This window comes from Rhinoderma darwinii, unplaced genomic scaffold (assembly GCF_050947455.1).
Source record: "Rhinoderma darwinii isolate aRhiDar2 unplaced genomic scaffold, aRhiDar2.hap1 Scaffold_4097, whole genome shotgun sequence".
NCBI classification, from domain to species: Eukaryota; Metazoa; Chordata; class Amphibia; order Anura; family Rhinodermatidae; genus Rhinoderma; species Rhinoderma darwinii.
The window spans coordinates 13,222-36,323 of record NW_027463671.1 but is presented as its reverse complement, the minus strand read 5'-3'; the positions used below and the strand labels follow the sequence as shown (position 1 = coordinate 36,323).

At 45.1% G+C, this 23,102-nt stretch overlaps 1 long non-coding RNA gene across 1 annotated transcript; it reads right to left on the bottom strand.

Moving 5' to 3' along the window:
• Positions 1–17,987: 17,987 nt before the first annotated feature.
• On the bottom strand, positions 17,988–22,773 carry LOC142709446 (uncharacterized). The gene is made up of 3 exons (XR_012869007.1): positions 22,714–22,773; positions 18,374–18,558; positions 17,988–18,301 (listed from the first exon to the last, which is right to left on the bottom strand). It is a non-coding gene; the product is annotated as an uncharacterized LOC142709446 (long non-coding RNA).
• Positions 22,774–23,102: the final 329 nt, after the last annotated feature.

The window sequence follows — 23,102 nt, the reverse complement described above, 5'->3', positions numbered from 1 at the left end:
CCACTGTTTTTTCATTCTAAATCTACGCCGTTTACCGTGTGGTATAAATAACACAATAACTTTATTCAGCGGGTTGTTACGATTGCAACAATACCAATTTGTATAGATTTTGTATGTTTTACTACTTTTACACAGTGAAAGCACTTTTTTTTTCAAAATTATTTGTTCTTGTGTCTCTATGTTTGAAGAGCAATAACTTTTTTATTTTTCCGCCGATGCAGCTGTATGAGGGCTTTTTTTCGCAGGACGACTTGTCGTTTTTATTGGTACCATTTTGGAGTAGATGCGACTTTTTGATCACTTTTTATCACATTATTTTTACGGCAAGATTCACACATTGTTTTTTATTTAATTTTATACGGCGTTCACCGTGCGAGTTAAATAATGTAATAGCTTTATAGTTGGGGTCGTTACGGACACAGCTATACCAAATATGTGTAACTTTTTTACTTTATTTAGTTTTTTTTTAATAATAAAGCATTTTGTAAGGGGGAAAAAGTGGGTTTTAAATTTTTTTTTTTTTTACTTGTTTTTGTTCACTTTATTAAAGTTTTTTTTTTACCTTTTTACTAGTTCCACTAGGGGACTTTAATATGCGATCCCTTGATCGCTTTTATAATACACTGCAATACTTCTGTATTGCAGTGTATTACTGCCTGTCCGTTTAAAACAGACAAGCATCTGCTAGGACATGCCTCTGACATGACCCAGCAGGCATTCACTACAGACAGACCTGGGGCCTTTATTAGGCCCCTGGCTGCCATACACGACAGACACTCGGTGATCTTATCGCCGGGTGCCGGTGGGATGAGAGGGAGCTCCCTCCCTCCCTCTCTCCAAAACCACTCAGATGCGGCGCTCGCTAATGAGCGCCGCATCTGAGGAGTTAAACGGCTGAGATCGATGTTGATATCGATCTCACCCGTTCGAGCAGGGACGCCCCCAGCCCTCAGGCAGCTGAGAGCAGGGAGATTTAACGGCTCCCTGCTCTGTTTACTTATTCCGATGCCGCGACGTGAAAAGGTGTATTGGCGGTCACTAACAATTAAAGTCAACTTGGGTAAATGTAAAATGTGTCAGCTCCCTCCTCTGCTACTAGATCATTGACACCCATCACTCCCTTCATGTGGCCTCATAAGTCTATTAAGGTTTTGGGTGTACAGATTCCAGCTAAGCCCGACCTTTTATATCCTCTTGACTATATTTCGTTGCTATCTAATTTTAAATCACAAATTTCAGACTTTCTTATACTTCCTAGATGGGTCAGTAGAATATATTGAAAACCTTTATCCTGCCCAAAATTCTCTACATACTGCAAACTGTAGCGACTGAACTTCCTAAATCCCTCTTTACCCATCTTCAACGTTTATTTTCCTCCTTCCTATGGAACAGCAGACGTCCCAGACCAGCTTACTCCCTCCCAACACAGAAAAAGGGACACAATCCCTGATATTTATATGTTTTATAAGGCAAATCTTAGGCCCATGCACACGACCGTGCCCGCAATCACGGCCCGCGATTGCGGGCACGGCCGGCCGCTGACTGACTGCCGCATTTTCGGGCCGTGCTCCCATACAAAGTATGGGAGCACGGCCCGCAAAATGCGAAAGAACGGACATGTTCCATAATTCCCGGAACATTTCCACGGCACTGACACCCTTCCGTAGTGCTACGGAAAGGTGTCAGTGTTCAATGAAAGTGAATGGCTCCGTTTTTGCGGACCACAGTTGTGGTCCGCAAAAACGGAGGTTTTTTGCTGTCGTGTGCATGGGGCCTTACTTCCCGTTGGCTGGATTTGGTCTCTCCATCTCCTGTTCCCATACTTGGGAATATAGAGAGCTCTTAGGATCGCGAGCCATCCCCTGTCTGTGGAAGTCCAAATTAATTCACCAGAAACGGGATGTACTCTGTGCTATTACTGGGGCCCGATTAAGGTCAACTTAGACCTGACAAAATCTTTAAGCACGAGTGATATGTCCCTTTGATGCAAATTGGAATAATCGGATGAATTTGTGGACATCACGGCTCCCTGGTCCCAACTTCTCAGGTCCCATATTAAAGACATTTGTTTCCGAGGTTCTCTTATAGACATCTCTTCTTTGTTACCTGGAAGTGACAATATGGAACTAACGTTTTTGCATGGTTTATCTTGTAGACAAACTGCATTTTATACCTTCTCCACTTAGATTTGGCTTGAGGTGCAGAATCATCAAGGAGTTTCTCCAACCAATTCAAATTTCTATGTCCCATATTTACTCGCTATTTCTTTTACAGAACTCTGGCCCAAAACCGGGCGATGTAAGAGAATGGGAGAATGAGCTATTCACATAGTTTGAACTTAAAATCATCCTGCCTTATTCAGACTAACGTAGAATAAGTCCATGTGACGGCCGTTAAAACTACATTACAACTCCTGGCAGCACCGATTCCCGATTCTCTCTGCCACTGCCTCCTCGCTACGACAGAGACGCGAGGACCTGCAGGGGATTTCTGAACCAGAGTCAGATCCACATGCCAGAGCATTTCCTTGGCAAAAGTATCACATTCGTAGTCTCTCTTCTTACTGGCAAGGCCCTCGCATGGGACAACCCCATCTGGGAACGTCAGGGAACAGTGTTTTCTACAGACTTTCCGCACTGTATTTGAGGAACCTGGGTGAGTCACTTCAGCAGCTGCATCCCTGCTGACCCTTCACCAAGGAGACACCTCTGTGGGCGAGTACGCCATTCAGTTCCATACCCAGGCGGCAGAGCTATCCTGGAACAACGATGCCTTTGTGGCTACCTACTGGCAGGGTTTCTCCTCTGATATCAAAGACAAGCGTCTGGTGAGCAGACGCACCAGGTCTCTGCCTACCTGGACTCCGGGTCCGTGGCAAACTTCATCCAACATGACCTAGTGGATCAGCTCCAGTTGCCGACTGTTCCCTTGGAGACAACTCTGGCGGTTGCCTCGGTGAATGGACTTCCACTGCCCGACCCCATCATGTCTGAGACCAAGCCACTGAAGCTCCAAGTGGGAGCTCTTCATACTGAGCAGATTACTTTCCTCATCTTGCCCAAAGCCATCAATCCGGTGTTGCTGGGCCTGCCTTGGCTCTGGCTTCATGCCCCGGTTCTGGACTGGAATTCCGGGGGAAGTTCTCCAATGGGGCTTCAAATGTCTCCACCACTGCCTGTCACAGATTCAGCCGGTCCTGCCTCCTATGTCTGAGTTATTGACAGGATTACCCACTCATTTTGAACAGTTTGCGGCCGTCTTTTGCAAGAAGGCGGCTGAGATGCTTCCCCATCAATGGGCGTACAACTGCCCGATTGAACTGGTTCCTAATGCTTCACCGCCCTGTGGACGGGTTTAACCCCTCTCCTTGCCAGAGACTCAGTCCATGTCAGCCTTTATCAAGGAGAATCTGGAGAGGGGTTTTATACGGAAATCCTCCTCCCCGGCCGGTGCCGGGTTGTTCTTTGTAAAGAAGAAATACGGATCTCTTTTTTTTCTTTTTAAATTCTTTATTTTCATGACCGAAAGGTCCATTTTATCAAGCATGTGGGGTACAGAAGTACACAAAAGCACAGAAAATATAAATGTAGAATATACATAAACATAAAACATTGTTATGAAAACACCTATTCCCACGCAGGAGAATAATCTAAGTGATTCCATGCACCCCTACGTGAAGGCTCGATTCAGGAGGCAGCAAAATAATACAGAGGGAGAAAAAAGTTACAAGGGAAAAGGAGCAGAGGAGGGAGAAAAGTGGGGTAAAGTGTATGGAGATTCCCACCACCACATCCCGCAGTTCAGCAAAAGCTCTACTCAGGTTGCTGAGCAACACTCAACTCCCTTATAATGTCTTTGTAAGAGTCAGAATCCTGAAAAGCAATCCAAGGAGCCCATACTTGGCTAAACTTGACATGTGAGATGTGAATAATGGAGGTCAAATCCTCCATGTGCATAAGGTCGTTGATCCTGGAAACCCAGAGGGACAAAGCAGGGGGCGAGGAATCCTTCCATCTCAATGGGATGCAGTGACGTGCTGCATCACTAAAAAGTGAAGCAAGGAACGCTTGTAGATATCCACCGGAATGTCGCAGTGATGGAGAAGGAAGAAGGCCGCATCCATGGTTATACCGGTGTCTGAAACCTCACCTATCACCCTTTTAATGCCCTCCCAGAACGAGGTAAGAAGAGAACACGACCAAAAGATGTGAATGAGGGTGCCATTCTCACGTCCACATCTCCAGCACATGGGGGACGCTGTAGGGAAGATGCGGTGTATACGGACCGGAGTCCTATACCAGCGAGATAGAAGTTTGAAGCTGGCTTCTTGATAGCGTGAACCGATCGATGTCTTGTGAGCCATAGTTAGGATACGTTTACTTTGTGTGATAGAAAAGGAGATACCCAGGTCAGACTCCCATTTAGAAAGCTAATCGGGGGTAGGTAAGTCAGGGGTGTCCATAAGAAGATACGGATCTCTTTAACCCTGCATTGACTACCGTAGTCTCAACCAGATCACGGTAAGAAACAGATACCCCTTTGCCACTGATCTGGGAACTATTTTATCGCATATGAGCCAAGATCTTCTCTAAACTAGACTTGCGTGGGGCCTACAACTTAATCTGAATCTGTCAAGGTGATGAGTGGAAGATGGAATTTAACACCCGGGACGGGCACTACAAATACCTGGTTATGCCCTTTGGCCTGTGTAATGCTCCAGCGGTCTTCCAAGAATTTGTGAATTGTATCTTCTGAGATATCCTCTGTTTTTGTTGTGGTCTATCTCGATGACATTTTGATTTTCTCCCCAAATCAGATGACACATCAGAGGCATGTCCGTCAAGCCATGCTGCGATTTAAGGGGGAATTGCCTGAATGCCAAGTTGGAGAAATGCACTTTTGAAAATAATTTTCTGCCCTTCCTGGGCTACATCATCTCGGATCAGGGTCTCAAGATGGATCCTGAGAAAGTAAAGTCCATTCTGGGGTGGCCACGTCCTCAGGGCATGCGGTCCATACACCATACAAAACTTCTACTAGCAATTCATCCCAAACTTCTCTTCACTGACGGCCCCCATCTCTACCCTTACCAAGAAAGGTATGAACACCAAGGTGTGGACTCTAGATGCAGAATTAGCATTCAATAGCCTCAAAAATGCCTTCACTTCAGCCTCGATCCTCCATCATCCTGATGTGACTCGGCAGTTCTCGTTGGAGGTGGACGCTTCTTCTGTTGGTGCAGGTGCACTTCTGTTCCAGAGAAGCCTCAAAGGAATGGCAGTAGTATGTGGCTATTACTCGAGACTTTTCTCCTCCGCAGAGCACAATTACTCTATTGGGGATCGGGAGTTACTGGCCATCAAATTGGCTCTGGAGGAGTGGAGACATCTGCTGGAGAGCACAGCTCACCCCATCCTGATATACACCGACCACAAGAATCTCACCTGTCTCCAGTCGGCTCAATAGCTAAACCCCCGTCAAGCCAGGTGGTCGCTGTTCTTCACCTGTTTCCAATTTGTGTTGCACTACGTCACGCTGACAAAAATGTGAGGGCCGTTGCCCTATCCATGTCGTTTGAAACGGGGGACACTGTGGCGCCCTCTCAATATATCATAGACCCAGCCTGCTTTGTCACTGTCAATCCTTTGCAAGTTAGAGATATCCCTCCAGAGTTGTCCTTTCCCACTGAATTTGTTTTTATGGCTGTGCTGCTGTTTTCCTGAATGTGTGTAGAAAAAAAAAAAGCCCCGTTAAAAGAAGTGTGTGAGACGTTTTTCATAGTTCTAAGTAGAAAAACGGCTCCAAAAACGTCCGTAAAAAACTCTTGATGCTTTAAAGACGGATGAAAACCAGGGGCTGTCTTCCCTTGAAAACAGCTTCGTATTTTACAGCCGTTTTTAGTTTGCCTTGTGAACATAGCCTTAGTCCTAAAACGATCCTCTGCTGGGTCCCCTCCCCGGACTACAAACTGTCCAAGCATTGTTTGGTCACCTGGCTGGTACAAGCCGCTAAACTGCTTACTTCCCTACACTGGGGGCACATAGAAACTATATAACTAATAGAACCTCCTTCCATCCAACATTGGCGGGAAAAGGTCCAAGAACTTTTTTGGGGGAATCTGGTAATAGACTAAAGATCTTCCGCACATTGGACAGGTAGATTAAGTATAAAATGTACAGGATGGGACTTCTCAAACTCGTTCTCTCGCTATCTAGACTGATTGTTTTATAACCTGTGTGCTGTCCTTCCCACCTACTCATATAGCGACATATAATGATATCTCTTTGGCCTAAAGGCTTGGGTATTCTAATTCTATGGTTATTGCTGCTACATATTTACCTTCCTGCTACTTCTAATAATCTTCCATAACAGACGACACCTTGATTGGAGGTCACCCTCTGTCTTTTTGTTTCCATTTATTTTCATTATGTTTTATTAAGCGGTCTGGTCTCGTGCACATTTTGTACTCCGTACTATATAAAATATATGTCTATAATATATGTACATAAGATTTCTTAGCTACACAGGCTTTTGAGATATCATGTGTTTTTTAAGCCGCCCTGCGGGGTCAGCAAATGACTTTGTGCTCGATTGTTTGTCTATTTATCTGTAATAAAAAAACGTTTTCATAAAAATAGAATCGATCTAAAGTGAGTTCTGTTGAATGTCAGGTTACTGCGCTTTTCTATGAGATGAATAATATGTTCTGGTGGAGCCACTGAGCAGCGAGCTCACAGCTTTTGTGCTCATAATTCAACTTTCCCCCTTTCCCATAGAGCACCATCTATGGGGTGATGAAATGTGACACTTGTTTCAGTGATGAGGATATTGCTGAAATCTGCAATAATGTAGTAGAAAAGTAAGATGGTTCAGCAGCATAAGTACCTTTCTTATGCAGTAACCTACTCATTATTCTGCCTCCACACAGTAAGGTATCCTTTCAGACAAGGCTACACATCAGGAATTGAACCAGGAATCTGCATAGAAGACTCTCACTGTTTAAGTACCACACCACCAGCTCAGGTTATTCTCTAGAGCTTCTTATTGTTCCCATTAGACCAAATGTAATCATCACGTCCAGCAGGAATAAGAACATCACCTTTGGAAGAATATGTGACTGGCTCTTGACAGCAGAGGAAGCGCACTGGTAAAGTTCCCTGCCGATGAATTAGAGGAGTCAGGAGCGTATGGGTTCTATCCCCAGGATCTCTGCCTTGTGTCTCCAGCCTTAAAAGCGCTAATGAGGTGTAGAGTTTCTCTTGTTGAAAGTCTGATTACCCATGATTTTTAAAGAGTTGATAAATGTGGTATTGTGTATCTGCAGTCCAGCTGGCTCACAGCTTGTGTGATCTGAGTTGAGTGCAGGGCTCACTGCTAAACAATGTGGGTTCTAATCCCCATGTTGTCCTTCTGGTGGCCTTGGGGTGCTTCCCCCTTCCCAAGGTGCTGCCTATGGAGTAAGGGTTATGATACTGGTTTGAGTGATGAGTAGATTGTTGAAAATTTTCGCTAAGTACAGCCGTCTCGAAAAAGAGACTGCTGTGTCGGTAACATTCTTCATATAAGTAACTTTCTTAAGCACTGACAATCACGTTGTGCGGCATCCAGACCACTATAAACACCACCCAGGAAAGCATCTTTTTGGACTAGGCCACACACCCCAGGACTTGAACCAGAGATCACACAGAAGACACTCACTGGTTAGACACTGCTCATGCACCATGCCACCAGCTCTGATTGATCTCTGGACTTTCTTATTGTCCCTGTTAGACCAAATGTAATTGTCACTTCCAGCAGGAATAAGAACATGTCATCATTGGAAGAATTTGCAGCCAGCTCTCAGCAGCAGAGGTAGCGCACTGGTAAAGTTATTTTCTGATAAATTAGAGGAGTCGGGAACATGTGGGTTCTATCCCCAGAATCTTCTCCTTGTGTATCCAGCCTTGAAAGCACTTAAGCCCCAAGCCCCAAGCCACTGTGCTGTCATGCCCCAATGTGGTCTAAAGTTTCTCTTCATGAAAGTGTAATCCCGCCTCAGGATAAGCACTCTCTAAACTGACTCACCCAACTGCCTACTTTCAGACTCTTTTAAGGCAGGTTTTAGATTTTAAGGGCTGCTTTGAGCTGCAAGTACACAGGATTAAGGTGATTGGGCAGCCACCCCACTCAGGAGCCAAGATCTGCCCCATTACCTCGCTTTTTATGTGGTGACAGGGTAACGAATTGTGACACTTGTTTGAGTGATGAGTATATAGCTGAAATCTGCAATAATATACTGTAGAAGTAAGTAACTTCCTAATGCAGGAACCTTCTCATTATACCAACTCCACGGTATTCTTTCTAACAAGGTCACACACACATCAGGATTTGAACCAGGGCCTGCACATAAAACACTCACTGGTTAGACACTACTTAAGTACCAGACCACCAGCTCAGGTTGATCGCTGTGTTTTCTTATTGTCCCCATAAGACCAAATGTAATTGTCTCTTCCAGCAGGAATAAGAACATGTCATCTTTGGAACTGTCTCTTGACATCAGAGGTAGCGCACTGGTAAAGTTTTCTGCTGATAAATTAGAGGAATCAGGCACATATGGGTTCTATCCCCAGGATCTCCACCTTGTGTCCTCAGCCATAAAAGCACTAATGAGATGTAGAGTTTTTCTTGTATGATTACCCATTTTTTAAAGGGGTGATACATGTGTTGCGGTGCAGCTGCGGTGATCTGAGTTGAGTGCAGGGATCACTTCTGTACAGCATGGGTTCTAATCCCCACGTTGTCTCCTGGTGACATTGGGCAGCTCCCCGCTTTCCCAAAGTACCACATGTGGAGTGATGAATTATGATACCTGTTTGAGTGATGAGTATATTGCTGAAATCTGCAATAATCTACTCTATAAATACAGCTGTCTAGAAAAAAGAAGACAGCTGTATAAGTAACTTTCTTATCCTACAAAAAAACTTGTTGCACTGCCCCCACACCACTAAGCAACTTACCTTTTTTTGGACAAGACCACACATCAGGATTTGAACCAGGGTCTGCATAGAAGACATTTGCTGTTTAGAAACTGCTTACGCACAAGACCACCAGCTCAGGGTGATCTCTGTGCTTTCTTTTTGTCCCCTTAAAACCAAATGTAATTGTCACTTCCAGCAGGAATAAGAACATGTCATGTCATCTTTGGAGCTGTCTCTTGGCAGCAGAGGTAGCGCACAGGTAAAGTTCTCTGCTGATAAGTTAGGAACATACAAGTTCTATACCCTGGTTCTACTCCTTGTGTCTCCAGTCTTGAAAGCACTTAAAGCTGCTGTGCTGTTGTACCCCAATGTGATCTAATGGTTCTTTTGTTGAAAATCCGATTACCCCTATTTTTAAAGAGGTGATAAATAGACCACACCAGCTGCACTGCAGCTACATAAAGTCAGAGTTAAGTGCAGGGATCACTTCTATACAACGTGGGTTCTAATCCCCATGTTGTTCTCCTGGTCACCTTCCCCCTTCCCCAAAGTGTCACCTATGGATTATGATGCCTGTTTGAGTGATGAGTATATTGCTGAAATCTGCAATAATCTACTATATGAATACAGCTCTCTAGAAAAAGAAACAGCTGCACAAGTAACTTTCGTCATATAAGTAACTTTCTTATGCAGCAACATATTTATTGCACTGCCTCCACACCACTATAAACACCACTCAGCAAATTATATTTTTTGGATTAGGCCACACATCAGAAATTGAACCAGGGCCTGCACAGAAGACAATCTCTGCTTAGACACTGCTTAAACACCATACCACCACTAGCTCAGGTTGATCTCTGGGCTTTTTCATTGTCTCCCATAAAACCAAATGTAAATTTTTTACTTCGAGCAGGAATAAGAACATGTCATCTTTGGAAGAATTTGCAGACAGCTCCTGATAGCAGATGTAGCATGCGGGTAAAGTTCTCTGCTGATAAATTAGAAGAATCAGGCACATATGGGTTCTATCCCCAGGATCTCCTTCTTGTGTCTCCAGCTTTTCACCAGTTTAGGTTCACAAGGCGAGGGATTCTTTTAAAGGAGAAATTCTTTGCCTGTTGAGCGTAAGCTGCTTGACAAAATTGTTGGAAAAACATTGTCACCGTTAAGCACAGGCAGCAAGCGTGTATAAGTAAGGAGAATGCCACCTACCACACAAGCTGCATGCAACAAGATATGAACCCAGGCACATGGGCTAACTCCATAACTGGTCTAGGCACTTAATCCCAAAGCCACCATGCTATCATGCACCCTATGTGATCTAAAGTTTCTAATGTTGAAAGTCCGATTACCCCTGTTTTTTAAGAAGTGAATAAACGTGTTGTTGAGAAGCTGCAGCGCAGCTTGCGTGATCTGAGTTAAGTGCAGGGATCGCTTGTGTCAACGTGGGTTCTAATCCCCACATTGGCCTCCTTGGGCAAAGTGCCACCCATGGAGTGATGGATTATAATACCTGTTTGAGTGATTTGTATATTGTTATAATCTTCTATATAAATACAGCTGTATAAGTAACATTATTCATGTAAGTGACTTTCTTATGCAGCAACATACTCACTGTGCTGCCTCCACACCACTATAAACACCACCCAGCAAGGTATCTTTTGGACAAGACCACACATCAGGATTTGAACCAGAGACCACACAGAAGACACTCACTGGCTAGACACTGATCATGCACCATGCCACCAGCTCAGGTTGATATTTGGACTTTCTTATTGTCCTCATAAGACCAAATGTAAACATTACTTCCAGCAGGAATAAGAACATGTCATCTTTGGAATAATTTGCAGCTGGCTCTCGACAGTAGAGGTAGCGCACTGGTAAAGTTCTCTGCTAACAGAAGAGTCAGGAACATGCAGGTTCTATCCCCAGAAAACTTGTATAAGTAAGGAGAATGCCATCTACAACACCAGCGGCACGCAGCAAGCTTCAAACCCAGGTGCATGGGCTGGCACTGTAGTGTTCCTGAACTCAGCACTTAACTGCTTCTTTATAGGGTGCAGGAGTCAATATAAATCAAGTAGAAAAATAAATGAGACCAATAAATTACAAAGATGTGATATTATTTTTCTTTTTAAAGACAATTTTGACGCAGCGATTATCAAACAAGAACATTTTTATTATTTCGACATGGAAAGAAAGCCAAAAAACAGGAGGCAAGATAATAATTTTAGGCACAACTCCAAGCAGTAAAGCTCATATAAAGTGCCTATAGTTCCCCTCCCCCATCACTTATTAATTGTTCTTCTTCACACACTGTACAGTCGTTTATATTTCCTATTCTTACTAAAGATATTTCACAAATATTATCCAAGAAAATGGTGTCAGTAACATCTAGAGAAGCCGAGTAGTTCATTAATGGAAAACTTCTACACCAACTTCCTGTAACACTTGTTGGAGCCGGGTCACTATAAATGACACAGTTTCGAGACTGACACAAATTTTGGTTTTCCCAAAGTTTGCTGCTTTAGTGTTTATCGATCGTTTAGGCCCCATGCACACAACCGTAAAAATCATCCGTACTTGCGGACAGTAATTACGGTCCGCAATTACAGACCTATTCACTTCTATTGACCACGGACAACTTCCCATATAAGTGGCTTCTTTGCTGCCCTTCTTGACACCAGGCCAATCTCCAAAATCCTTCACCTGCCTGTGCGTGCAGATGCACTGACGCCTGCCTGCCGCCATTCCTGAGCAAGCTCTGCACTGCTGTTAAAACTGATCCCATAGCTGAATCCTCTTTAGGAGACGGTCCTGGCACTTGCTGGACTTTCTTGAGTGCCCTTAAGCCTTCTTCACAGCAATCGAACCTCTCTCCTTGAAGTTCTTCTTGATCCGATAAATGGTTGATTTAGGGGCAATGTCCTTACCTGTAAAGCCCTTTTGATGCAAAGCAATGATGACTGTACGCGTTTCCATGGAGGTAACCATGGCTAACAGAAGAAGACTGATTTCAAGCACCTTTCCATTTTAAAGCAACCAGTCCACTCTTATAATTCTATCAGCTGCCTTGTCCTCATTAACACTTTCTCCTGAGCGAACGTGAAATGATGGTAGGAGGTCATTTTATGGCAGGGCTGAAATGAGGTGGAAATGTTTTTTTTGTGATTAAGATAATTTTCATGGCAAGGAATGACTATACTATTAATTGCAATTCATCTGATCACTCTTCATATCAATCTAGAGTTAATGCAAATAGCACTATGAAAACTGAAGAAGCAAACTGTGAAAACCAAAATTTGTTTCAAAACTTTTGGCCAGGACTGCACACATAGAACACAAGCCGCACACACGCCACTGAAAGCCAGGACATTATCTTACAATGTGGTGAATCTGGCCAGAGCGTGGTGCAACATACAGCATTGTTTTTCCCGTCAAATCTGACGGAAACTGCCATAGACGCAGATGAGAACAGACCTTAACTTCTCGGCAGCTACTTGGGGTGTTGGTTTACTGTAGACAGTAATGGAGTCGCACTGCTGAGCAGCTACTGTATACTGGATACTGCTCTCCCCGACAGCCAGGAGGACAGCCCAGCTGGTAGCCGGGGGGATGGTAATGAAGTTAGGGCAAGATAAGAAGTGGTTCTAGGGGATTCAGCCATCAAGAGGCGTCAGACTATATTGGTGGGTGAAGTATTAGGTCACAGGATAATGAGATCCGTGCGTTACAAACCAACATTGAAGACACATGTGCCTAAAAATGTCAATCACATTCCTGAAACTGAACATGAAAAATTGGACGGCAACCTATAGTGTATGTTCACAAATGGCAGAAGTCTAGGAAGCAAATCTGGGGGCGCTTGAGGCCTTGGTACTGGAGGAACATATCGATATAGGTGGCTTCGCAGAAACATAGCCGGGCCCTTCACACAATTGGGCTGTCAATCTTCAGTGTTTTACACTCGTTCGGAAAGACAGGACAAATAGGAAAGGTGGGGGAGAATGTCTGCATGTTAAACGTCATACGAAGGGAAGTGTAAAAGAAGCAATACTGGAGGAAGATTGTCAGGAGGTGGAAACCTTGTGGGTGGAATTACAAAGGAACACAGACATTATTATTTTTGGGTGTAATCTAGACCCCCCCCCCCCCACGTCACTCAGGAGACGGATGGTCAGATATAGAAACAGATAGAGTGGGCTGCCCAGGCTGGTACTGCAGTGATAATGGGAGAATAGGAACCGTTCTGCTCCAACTGCAAAGGGAATAACATGTTTGTGGCAAATTGTGGAGAACCAAACAAAATGTGATGCTCAGTTAAAATCTGGTAATGTCTAACAATGCAGAGCTGGTTGGGAATGTCACGGTGTGTGGAAACTTTGGTAACAATGATCACAATATCATTTGATTATATAAACTGTAAAAAAATAAACACGGGCTAGGTGGTCAAAAACACAGGGTTTTTTATTTTTATTTTTAAAAAAAGGCAAATTTCTGCAGGTAAAATGGTAATTGAACTTTCAAAAAAACTTCTGGCTTGTCATAGTGAGATGTCTGAAGTTTGGATGACTGGGTGTCCGAGCACGGAGACCCCCACAGATCGCTAAAACGAAGCAGGAGAAGTGCTCAGGTGAGCGCTCAGCCGCTTAGTTTCTGATCGGCTTTTCTCGGAAAGCCGAGCATTTGGTGTACGGGCTCGTATATTATACAGAAGTTGCTGTAGGTGAGGCCGGTGCTTTAAGCCTCTTGTAGCACCAGGACGTAACTGTACCTTATGGCGCGAGGAGAGGAGCATGGAGCGGGCTCACTTACGTGGTGTTGATGGTTGTCATGGCAGTCTGGGGGCCTAATAAAAAGGACCCCAGGTCTGCCATCTTTGTGCTCCTATTAAGCCCTTTAATAGGAGGCTGTAAATAGCACAATACACAGCAATACGGAAGTCCTTAGGGGGATGGAAACAATGTTTACAAAAAAAAAAGGGAGTAAGGCCGGGTTCTCGCGTAGCGTAAATGCTGCGGAATTTCCACAACTGAACTCTGTGCGGATATTCCACAGCATTTACAGTAGCAGCAAAGTGAATAAGAGAATCTCATGCCCGCGCTGCGGAAAACAAAACCGCAGAAAAGTCACGCGAAAGTGTTCTGCGGTGCGTTTCTCATGCTGCGTGTTGTGCAGAGATCCTGCGTGTTTGGCCCATAGACTTCAATAGGGAGCAGAAATTCTGCAACAGATTTATGTTGTTGCGGTTTTTACAGCGTTTGCGGAAACACGCAGGTGCACATATACTTTGCTATAACCAATGTTTAAAACGAAATCCGCAGGTAAAACACAGCATTACCGCAGCAAAATGAGCCGAAGAAACACGTTATTTGGTGGGGATTTCTGTCACACATTGACCAGCGTTTTTATTGAGATTCTGCTGCAGATTTTCTGTTTCAGAAAATCTGCAGCGTATCCGGTGTGTGGGAACATACCCTTAAAGTTTTTAGTAATACACCAAAAAAAAAAAAGACCCTCATCCTCTAAAGTGATATAAAAAAAATAAAATCAACATAATTGATGGACTTGTCCGTATAAGTCTGATCTAAAATAACGTTATTTAACCTGCAGGGTAAATGCCATATTTAAAAAAGAACGAGAAAAAAAAAACACCAGAATTGCTGGTTTTTGGGTACCTTAAATCCTTAAAAAAATGTAATAAAAAGTGATCAAAAAGTACCCAAAATGGTACTAATAACAAAGTAGGTTTTTTTCTATACAATCCTATTGTAATGTCGGGGTAGGGAGAAGACAGGTGAGCCCTAATCTACCCGCCACTCAGTCCCTGACTACTTGCACGGTCCGTCCTAGGCGACGGCGTACAACTGGGCGACGGTCCCTACGCTCAATATGTGCACGACAGACAAACAGACAAGGGTACACTGAAGCTAAGGGAAATGGGGCAGTTGCCCATGGCAACACCGTGAGCAACAAGAGTAGTGAACGAGACGAGTCAAACCAGGAGTGTACGAGGTACCAAACGCAGAGCAGGAGAATGGTCAGTCAAGCCAGGGTCATATGAAGCAGAGGTGAATAGTTATAGCAGGAACAGTAGAGCCAGGAAACCAGAGAGAATCACAGGCAAAGACAAGCAGGAAATGAAGGCATACATAGACCGAGGGCGGGAGCTAGAACTGTCTGGCCAGGCTGTGATAGGTTCTCCCACTCCTCAGCCTACCAGCCTGAGTGGTAGCAGATCGAGTCACTCTATCAGACCTAGGAGCAGGTGCAGACTGATTAACCACGGGCGTCGACACAGAAGCTGTGTCTGGCACATCCTTTACAGTACCCCCCCTTTTATGAGGGGCCACTGGACCCTTCCTAGGTGGACCTGGCTTATTGGGGAACCGAAGATGGAGCCTCCTGAGCAATACCTCAGCGTGAACATCCCGGGCGGGTACCCAAGTCCTCTCCTCAGGCCTGTATCCTCTCCAATAGACCAGGTACTGGAGGGAGCCTTGGACCATCCTGCTATCCACAATCTTGGCCACCTCGAATTCTACCCCTTCAGGGGTGAGAACAGGGACCGGAGGTTTCCTCGAGGTAACCAAGGACGGGGAGCAGCGTTTCAGGAGGGAGGCATAAAACACGTTGTGTATTTGAAAAGACGGGGGTAACTCCAGCCGGAAGGAGACAGGGTTAAGGACCTCAATGACCTTGTACGGCCCTATATACCGGGGAGAAAATTTTTGGGACGGAACTTTAAGGCGCACATTTTTTGAAGCCAGCCACACCAGATCCCCGACCACAAACAAAGGGTTAGCAGAACGTCTTCTATCTGCCTGAGTCTTTTGTACGCTCTGGGACGCCTCTAGGTTCTTCTGAACCTGGGCCCAGACTGTGCACAGTTCCCGATGAACGACCTCTACCTCGGGATTGTTGGAACTACCAGGTAAAAGGGAGGAGAACCGTGGATTAAACCCAAAATTACAGAAAATGGGGGAGTTCCCTGACGAGTTACTGACCCGGTTATTAAGGGAAAATTCGGCGAGGGGAATGAAGGAAACCCAATCATATTGACAGTCAGAGATAAAACACCTTAAATATTGTTCTAGAGACTGATTAGTCCTCTCAGTTTGGCCATTAGTTTCAGGATGGAAGGCCGAGGAGAAGGACAGATCAATCTCCAACTTCTTACAGAAAGCTCTCCAAAACAATGAAACAAATTGTACCCCTCTGTCAGAAACAATATTGACAGGTAGAGATGAGCGAACCGGGACAGCGAATCCGAACTTCACCGGGTTCGGCCGAACCCGTTTTGACCGAACCCGGTCAAAAATATTATACAAATCGGCAGCCACTTGTCTCTATCAATCACTGATAGAGAAAAGAGGCTGCTGATTAAAAATAAAATAAAAAACATTTCATACGTACCCGGTCGTTGTCTTGGTGACGAGTCCCTCTTCTTCCTCCAGTCCGACCTTCTTTCCTGACGCCGCAGCCTGTGATTGGCTGCAGAGGCCTCTGCAGCCTGTGATTGGCTGCAACGGTCACATGGGCTGTAACGTCACCCAGGAATGTCGGGCCGGATGTCGAGAGGGACGCGTCACTAAGGCAACGGCCAGGAGACCGGACTGGAGGAAGCAGAAAGTTCTCGGTAAGTATGAACGTCTTTTTTTTTTTGACAGGTTACTCTATATTGTGATCGGTAGTCACTGTCCAGGGCGCTGAAACAGTTACTGCCGATCAGTTAACTCTTTCAGCACCCTGGACAGTGACTATTTACTGACGTCGCCTAGCAACGCTGCCGTAATGACGGGTGCACACACGTATTCACCCGTCATTACGGGGGCCTCATGCACACGACCGTAAAAACACCCGTTATTACGGGTCGTAATTACGACCCGAAATAGCGGGCCCATAGACTTCTGTTAGCCACGGGTACCTTCCCGTTTTCTCACTGGAAGGTGCCCGTGCCGTTAAAAAGATAGAACATGTTCCATTTTTTTATTTTACGGGCCGTGCTCCTATACTTTATAATGGGAGCACGGCTCTGAAAAACGACCGGCTGCCCGTGGCCGGCCGTGCTCATCTCCTGAAATACTCTGTGCTGCCTTAAACTCTGTGGACAGGTCAGGATCGTGTTTCTTTTAAATTATGCTGGGGAACCCGCTCGATCCACTATATGAGGCTGCGCTACAGTGCAACATTTGAAAGAAACAGGATCCTGACCTGTCCACAGAGTTTAAGGCAGCACACAGTATTTCAGGAGAGGAGCGTGCAGATTCTGTGCTGCTGAGAACTCTGTTCTTACCATTACATAGCTCTCAGTCTGTTACCTCTCCTCCACTCCTGTCCTCAATAACACCTTCACATGATTGGCAAGTCACCACGTAATGGTAAGAGTAGAGTTCACAGCAGCACAGAGTATTTCAGGAGAGGAGCGTGCAGATTCTGTGCTGCTGAGAACTCTGCTCTTCCCATTACGTAGCTCTCATTTCTCTTAGGTATCAGTGAAGGCTCCGTGATGGTACTGGTCCATCCTCCAGACATGTGGGGACATCTGTTGGGGGATAGAGAGTCACCAGAAGTCTTCTTCACTACTGGACAATCCTGGATATCGAGATGGAACATACAAGAGAATCAAAATGAACAGGAAGTTCTTAGTAAACATTTTGATCGTATAAGCCCACCTGCCTCCTCATGGCAACTTCTTTTAAGTGGGTCCCTAATCTATTAGGTGGCGCACCACATGGCAACCAGTGCCACCGCAACACCCCGCCTGCAGAGGGAGCAACACAGTCCCCAGGCTAAGACACCTTATGTTGTAGCCCACAGATCAGTCCATAGTAATGCATCCAAAGGATAACTGAATGTAACCACCACCAGGTAACTCAGTCCAGGTATAGAACAGGTGAATGATAGGTCATTAACCCCTTAATGAACAGCCTATTTTCGGTTTTTTCAATTTTCGTTTTTACCTCCCACCATTCCAAAATTCATAACTTTTGTAATGCGTGTCCACCGCGGACTGTTTAGGAAGGTGGAAGCAGCATTAGGGGGGCAGTCAAAATGCTAGGGGGCGCTATCATTGTATTAAAATAAATATCTATGCACCAGAGAAGATTTGTTACAGCATTTATATTTACAAATCAATTATGATGACGTGATCTTTTGCTTTTTCTATAATATTGTCCGTAGGATAGAAAGATAAGAGAAAGGACATATACATGAGTCCCGGATTATTTTACCTCCCCGGTAAGAAGGTAGATTATCTCCAGGGTGACGTTCAGTATCTTCTCCGTTATGTGTCCCTTATCCATCACAAAGAACAATGACGTGTAGATGGTTCCGAATGAGATCTACAAATAAAGAGATGATAACTAGATGATATAATTATGAAATGTTAAAGGGACACTCCGGCCAAAACTAACCTCTCCCATGTGCTGCATTCTGGTATTCCATGTGTCGGTCTTTCCCCTGTTATTTATCTCTATATATCAGACCGGGACGGTTGCTTAGCAGCGGTGTGAATCCGGCTCGGTGACTACTTTCTCTACTTGGGTCTCCGGAGATCTATGTGTCACCCATCACAGGCTTCAGCAGTTCCTGTACCGCACTAGTTATACACGGGGGGAAACAGAAACTTCTATCATCAACTGCCACTGATACTTAGACAGGTTCCTGTCACACAGGTGTAGAAGAATATAGTGCAGCCTCCCTGTCTGTATACTGATGGTTTCTCAGATTATTTAGAAGAATATAGAGAGAATAATAATCACAGTGTCCCCCAGCATAAAGAAATTATATGGTCTTTAGCTGGTCATGTGATTGATAGCAAAGCAGAGAGGAAGAGAAAGCTGGGGAAATCTAAGAATCAAGACGGAGGCTTCTTTTAAAGCACGGACAAGGCAGGCGTTCAAAAAGTAAGTACAGTATACATAAAAGAAGTGTAGAGTGATATATACAGTCAGGTGGGGGTGCAGACATGGAAAGTTGTGCTTCCACTGGAGCTCTTCTTTAATTTTCTAGTTCCGTGTCTTTTGGCAGTAAGGAGAAAATACAGCATGTGGGAGGTGAGAGACAATACTATATGGATAAAAGTACGTGAACACCCCCCCTAATTATTGAGCTTCACGCATTGAGCTGTTTCAGCTTCACGCATTGCAAACAGGTGCATAAATCAAGCCCACAGCCATGCACTCTCCAGAGAAACATTGCTAGTAGTATGGGTCGTACTGAAGAGCTCAGTGGCTTTAAACGTGGCGCAGAACAAGAACTGTGTGTCAGGAGCTTCATGAAATGGATTTCCTTAGATCCCCCTGCACAATGCCAGGAGTCAGCTGGAGAGGTGTAAAGCACGTCGTTCTCTAGAGTGATGACGTCTTGTTATCTGGTAGTCTGATGGGTGAATCTGGGCCTCTGAACGTTACCTACAGTAATACATAGTGTCTACTGGGGAAGGACCTTTCCTGTCCCCGCATGACTGCGCCCCTGTAAGCAAGGTCCATAAAGACATGGTTTGATGAGTTTGTTGTGTAGTGACTCGAGTGGCCTGCACAAAGGACCATCCAACACCTTTGGGATGAATTATAACACGGGTTGCAAGCAAAACCTACTCATCCAATATCAGTGCTTGTCTGTGGGAATTTGTGCCCATTCAGCCAAAAAAAGCATCTGTGAGGTCACACTCCAAAATCTTGTGGCAAGCCTTCCCAGAAGAGTAGAGACTGTTAAAGCCGCAAGAGGGCAATGATCGAGAGCGAGGGTTCATATGGCAGTAAAACTTCTACCGATCGCAAAATGATGGCATAACCCAACGACAGACTTTGTGTGATGAGAATATTCCGTTACTTCTTCAGTGGAGATCCGCACAGTAACAGCCAATATCCTATGGCCTTCCTCTATCTATCAGAAGTTTAGTCCAGATGGGCCTGAGCTGTCTATACGTGTCTGCAGGAACATGATCAAAAGATGGTCTCTTGGTTATGGCCATGTCAACTTCCAGCAGACGGTGAGTAATGGTCATTACATTGTGATATGTACCCGGTAATGTAATAAGTGGTGAAATATGACACCCGGACCCCACACCGATCAGCTGTTCGGGCTGCCTCCGGGCACCGGATGTTATGCTGGGCATGCAGTGCTTCATACACTGTATAGCGGCCGTGCTGCAGAACTGCAGCTCTAGTCACATTCACGGCCGCTATACTGTGAGCCATCTGCTTCCGGAACGGACCCCCATCAATGATATACCGATGACCTATCCTGTGGAAAGGTCATCAGTATGATAAACCGCCCCCTGCCCGGACAACCCCTTTAATTCTGGAGCACTGAACTCTCTTTAGCCATGGGAACCTTCCAGTATTACACTTGAAGATCTCTGACCAAAAATGGAGCCAACTCAGCGTTCTGTAAACAAGTCAACTTTATTACCAATGCTGTGGCCGGGTTGTTTCCTTCAAGAAGGACCCCCTGACGCCACTGTCCATATATGGACATTGACGTCAGGGATCTCCTCCTGGAGCGGAATCCCTAGCCAGAGTTGGCAAGGGGATTCCACTCAAGGAGTAGACACTGACGTCACTGTCCATATATGGACAGTGGCGTCAGGGGGCCCTTCTTGAGGCAATCCCCGGCCACAGCATTGGTAATGCTGCGGCCGGGGATTCCGTTTAGGGAGTAACCCCTGACGCCACTGTCCATATATGCTAGAGGGAGCTTGAGTGGCGCTATCTACAGGAGAAGGGGGGTAGCGCTATATGTATCCGGTGCTATCTACAGGGGGGCGCTGTGTGGCACAATCTACAGTGGGCGCTGTGTGGCGTTATCTACAGGGGGGTGTGGCATTATATACAGAGGGGGTGTGGCATTTTCAGACCCTAGACAACCTTTTTGGTGGACCATTGTGGTAAAAACTGATGTTAAAAACGGATGACAACTAACGACAACTGATGGTTTTGTAGTAAAAATTGTGAAAAATTCTGATGCAACTGATACATTTTTGAATCGGTTTTTGCATCAGTTGTAATCACTTGAGACAAAAAAACTGATGATGATGCAATTGATATATTCAAACAATGTAACAGTGGCCATCAGCTGTTAATCAACTGTTATGGGGGACTTTGACTGTTGCTGTTATGTGGGCACTGTGACTGTCACTGTTATGGGAGCACTATGGCTGTCACTTTCCTGGGGGAGAGTCGGTTGTCCCTGTTATGGAGGACTTTGACAGTTACAGTGCCCACATAACAGCAACAGTCAAAGTCCTCCATAACAGGGACAACCAACTCTCCCCCAGAACAGTGACAGCCATAGTGCTCCCATAACAGTAACAGTCACAGTGCCCATATAACAGCAACAGTCAATGTTATGGGAGCACCTTGGCTGTCACTGTTCTGGTAGAAAGGTGGTTGTCCTTGGTATGGGGGCCCTTGACTGTTGCTGTCATGTGGGCACTGTGACCGTCACCGTAAGGGTATGTGCACACGACCTATTTTCAGACGTAATGGAGGGGTTTTATGCCTCAAATTACGGCTGAAAAGACGGCTCCAATACGTCGGCAAACATCTGCCCATTGCCTGCAATGGGTTATACGATGTTCTGTTCCCACGAGGTGTCATTTTACACGTTTTTTTACGTGGTAAAAATAGGCCGTGAAAAAGAAGTGCAGGTCACTTCTTGGGACGTTTTTGGAGCCGTTTTTCATTGACTCTAGCGAAAAAAGCTCCAAAAACGCAGCGAAAAACGCAGCGAAAATCGCGAGCGGCTTCAAGAACGTCTGAAAATCAGGAGCGGTTTTCAAGGGGAAACAGCTCCTGATTTTCAGACGTTTTTTGAGCCACACGTATTTTTCGCTGTGTTTTTGCGGCGTTTTTGTGGCCGTTTTTGGAGCTGTTTTCAATAGAGTCAATGAAAAGCGGCTCCAAAAACGTCCCAAGAAGTGACCTGCACTTCTTTTGACGAGCTGTCATTTTACACGCCGTATTTTGACAGCGACGCGTAAAATTACACCTTGTCTGAACAGAACATCGTAAAACCCATTGCAAGCAACGGGCAGATGTTTGTAGGCGTAATGGAGACGGTTTTTCAGGCGTAAGAGTTTTTTGCAGGCGGAATTTCTGCTTCTAAATTCCGTTTGGAAGTTTGAGGCAGATTTTCCTCTCCCTGCACGCCGCGGGCATAAAACGCTGCAAAATATGCTTTCTCTGCCTCCCATTGAAGTCAATGGGAGGTCAGAGGCGTAAACGGCCGAAAATAGGGCATGTCGCTTCTTTTTCCCGCGAGGCGGTTTTACCGCTGGCGGAAAAAAAGACGCCTCCGCCTCCCATTGAAATCAATGGGAGGCACTTTCGAACTGTTTTTGATGAGTTTTTTGGAGCGGTTTCCGCGTCTAAAAACTCGGAAAAAAAATTACACCTGTGAATTACGTCTGAAAATAGGTCGTGTGAACATACCCTTATGGCTACACTGGTGTTACCACGGTTACATAGGAGAGGGGGGTGTCACAGGGGCTCTGAAAAAAGATCAAATATCTGTTTTATATCTCCAAAAAGTGTGAGGTTTGATTCTGGAACATGTAAATGGTAATAATATAATAATGTTATGTCATATCGCCACCTGGTGGCCATAGTACAGATTGCGTTCATCATCCTGATCAGCATTTTAGTAAAAATCTCACATACAAAGAAGCTGAATATGTTTATACTACGCGCATCATGCGTCACACACTGACACCTAATAAACGGACAGGAAAGATTCTGACTGTAAATACCTGAATGATTGCCTCGCTTCACCCAGAAGTCATAAACGTCACTTCCTGTTTGTGTGTTCCAGTCATTTTTCTTCCGGGTACTCAGATGGCCTACCAAGACAGTTGCCACAGTGACCACACGAGGCCGCTGTTGCTACTGCACATCTTTTGTGCTGTCTGCATCATATAAAATTAGGTCTATAAATTCCCTGCAGTATTGCTATATTATTCATTAAAATATACAATATCGGAATAATTTGAAAGTAAAAAGTTCCCTGCGGTGACCACACGATGGCGCGCTGCTGCTCCTTGTATCACTAGGCTTCCTGCATTACATTTAATTTAGTGAGCATTTCCCAGCATTAACCACACGATGGCGCTGCTGCTCAGCGTATCACTAGGCTGCCTGC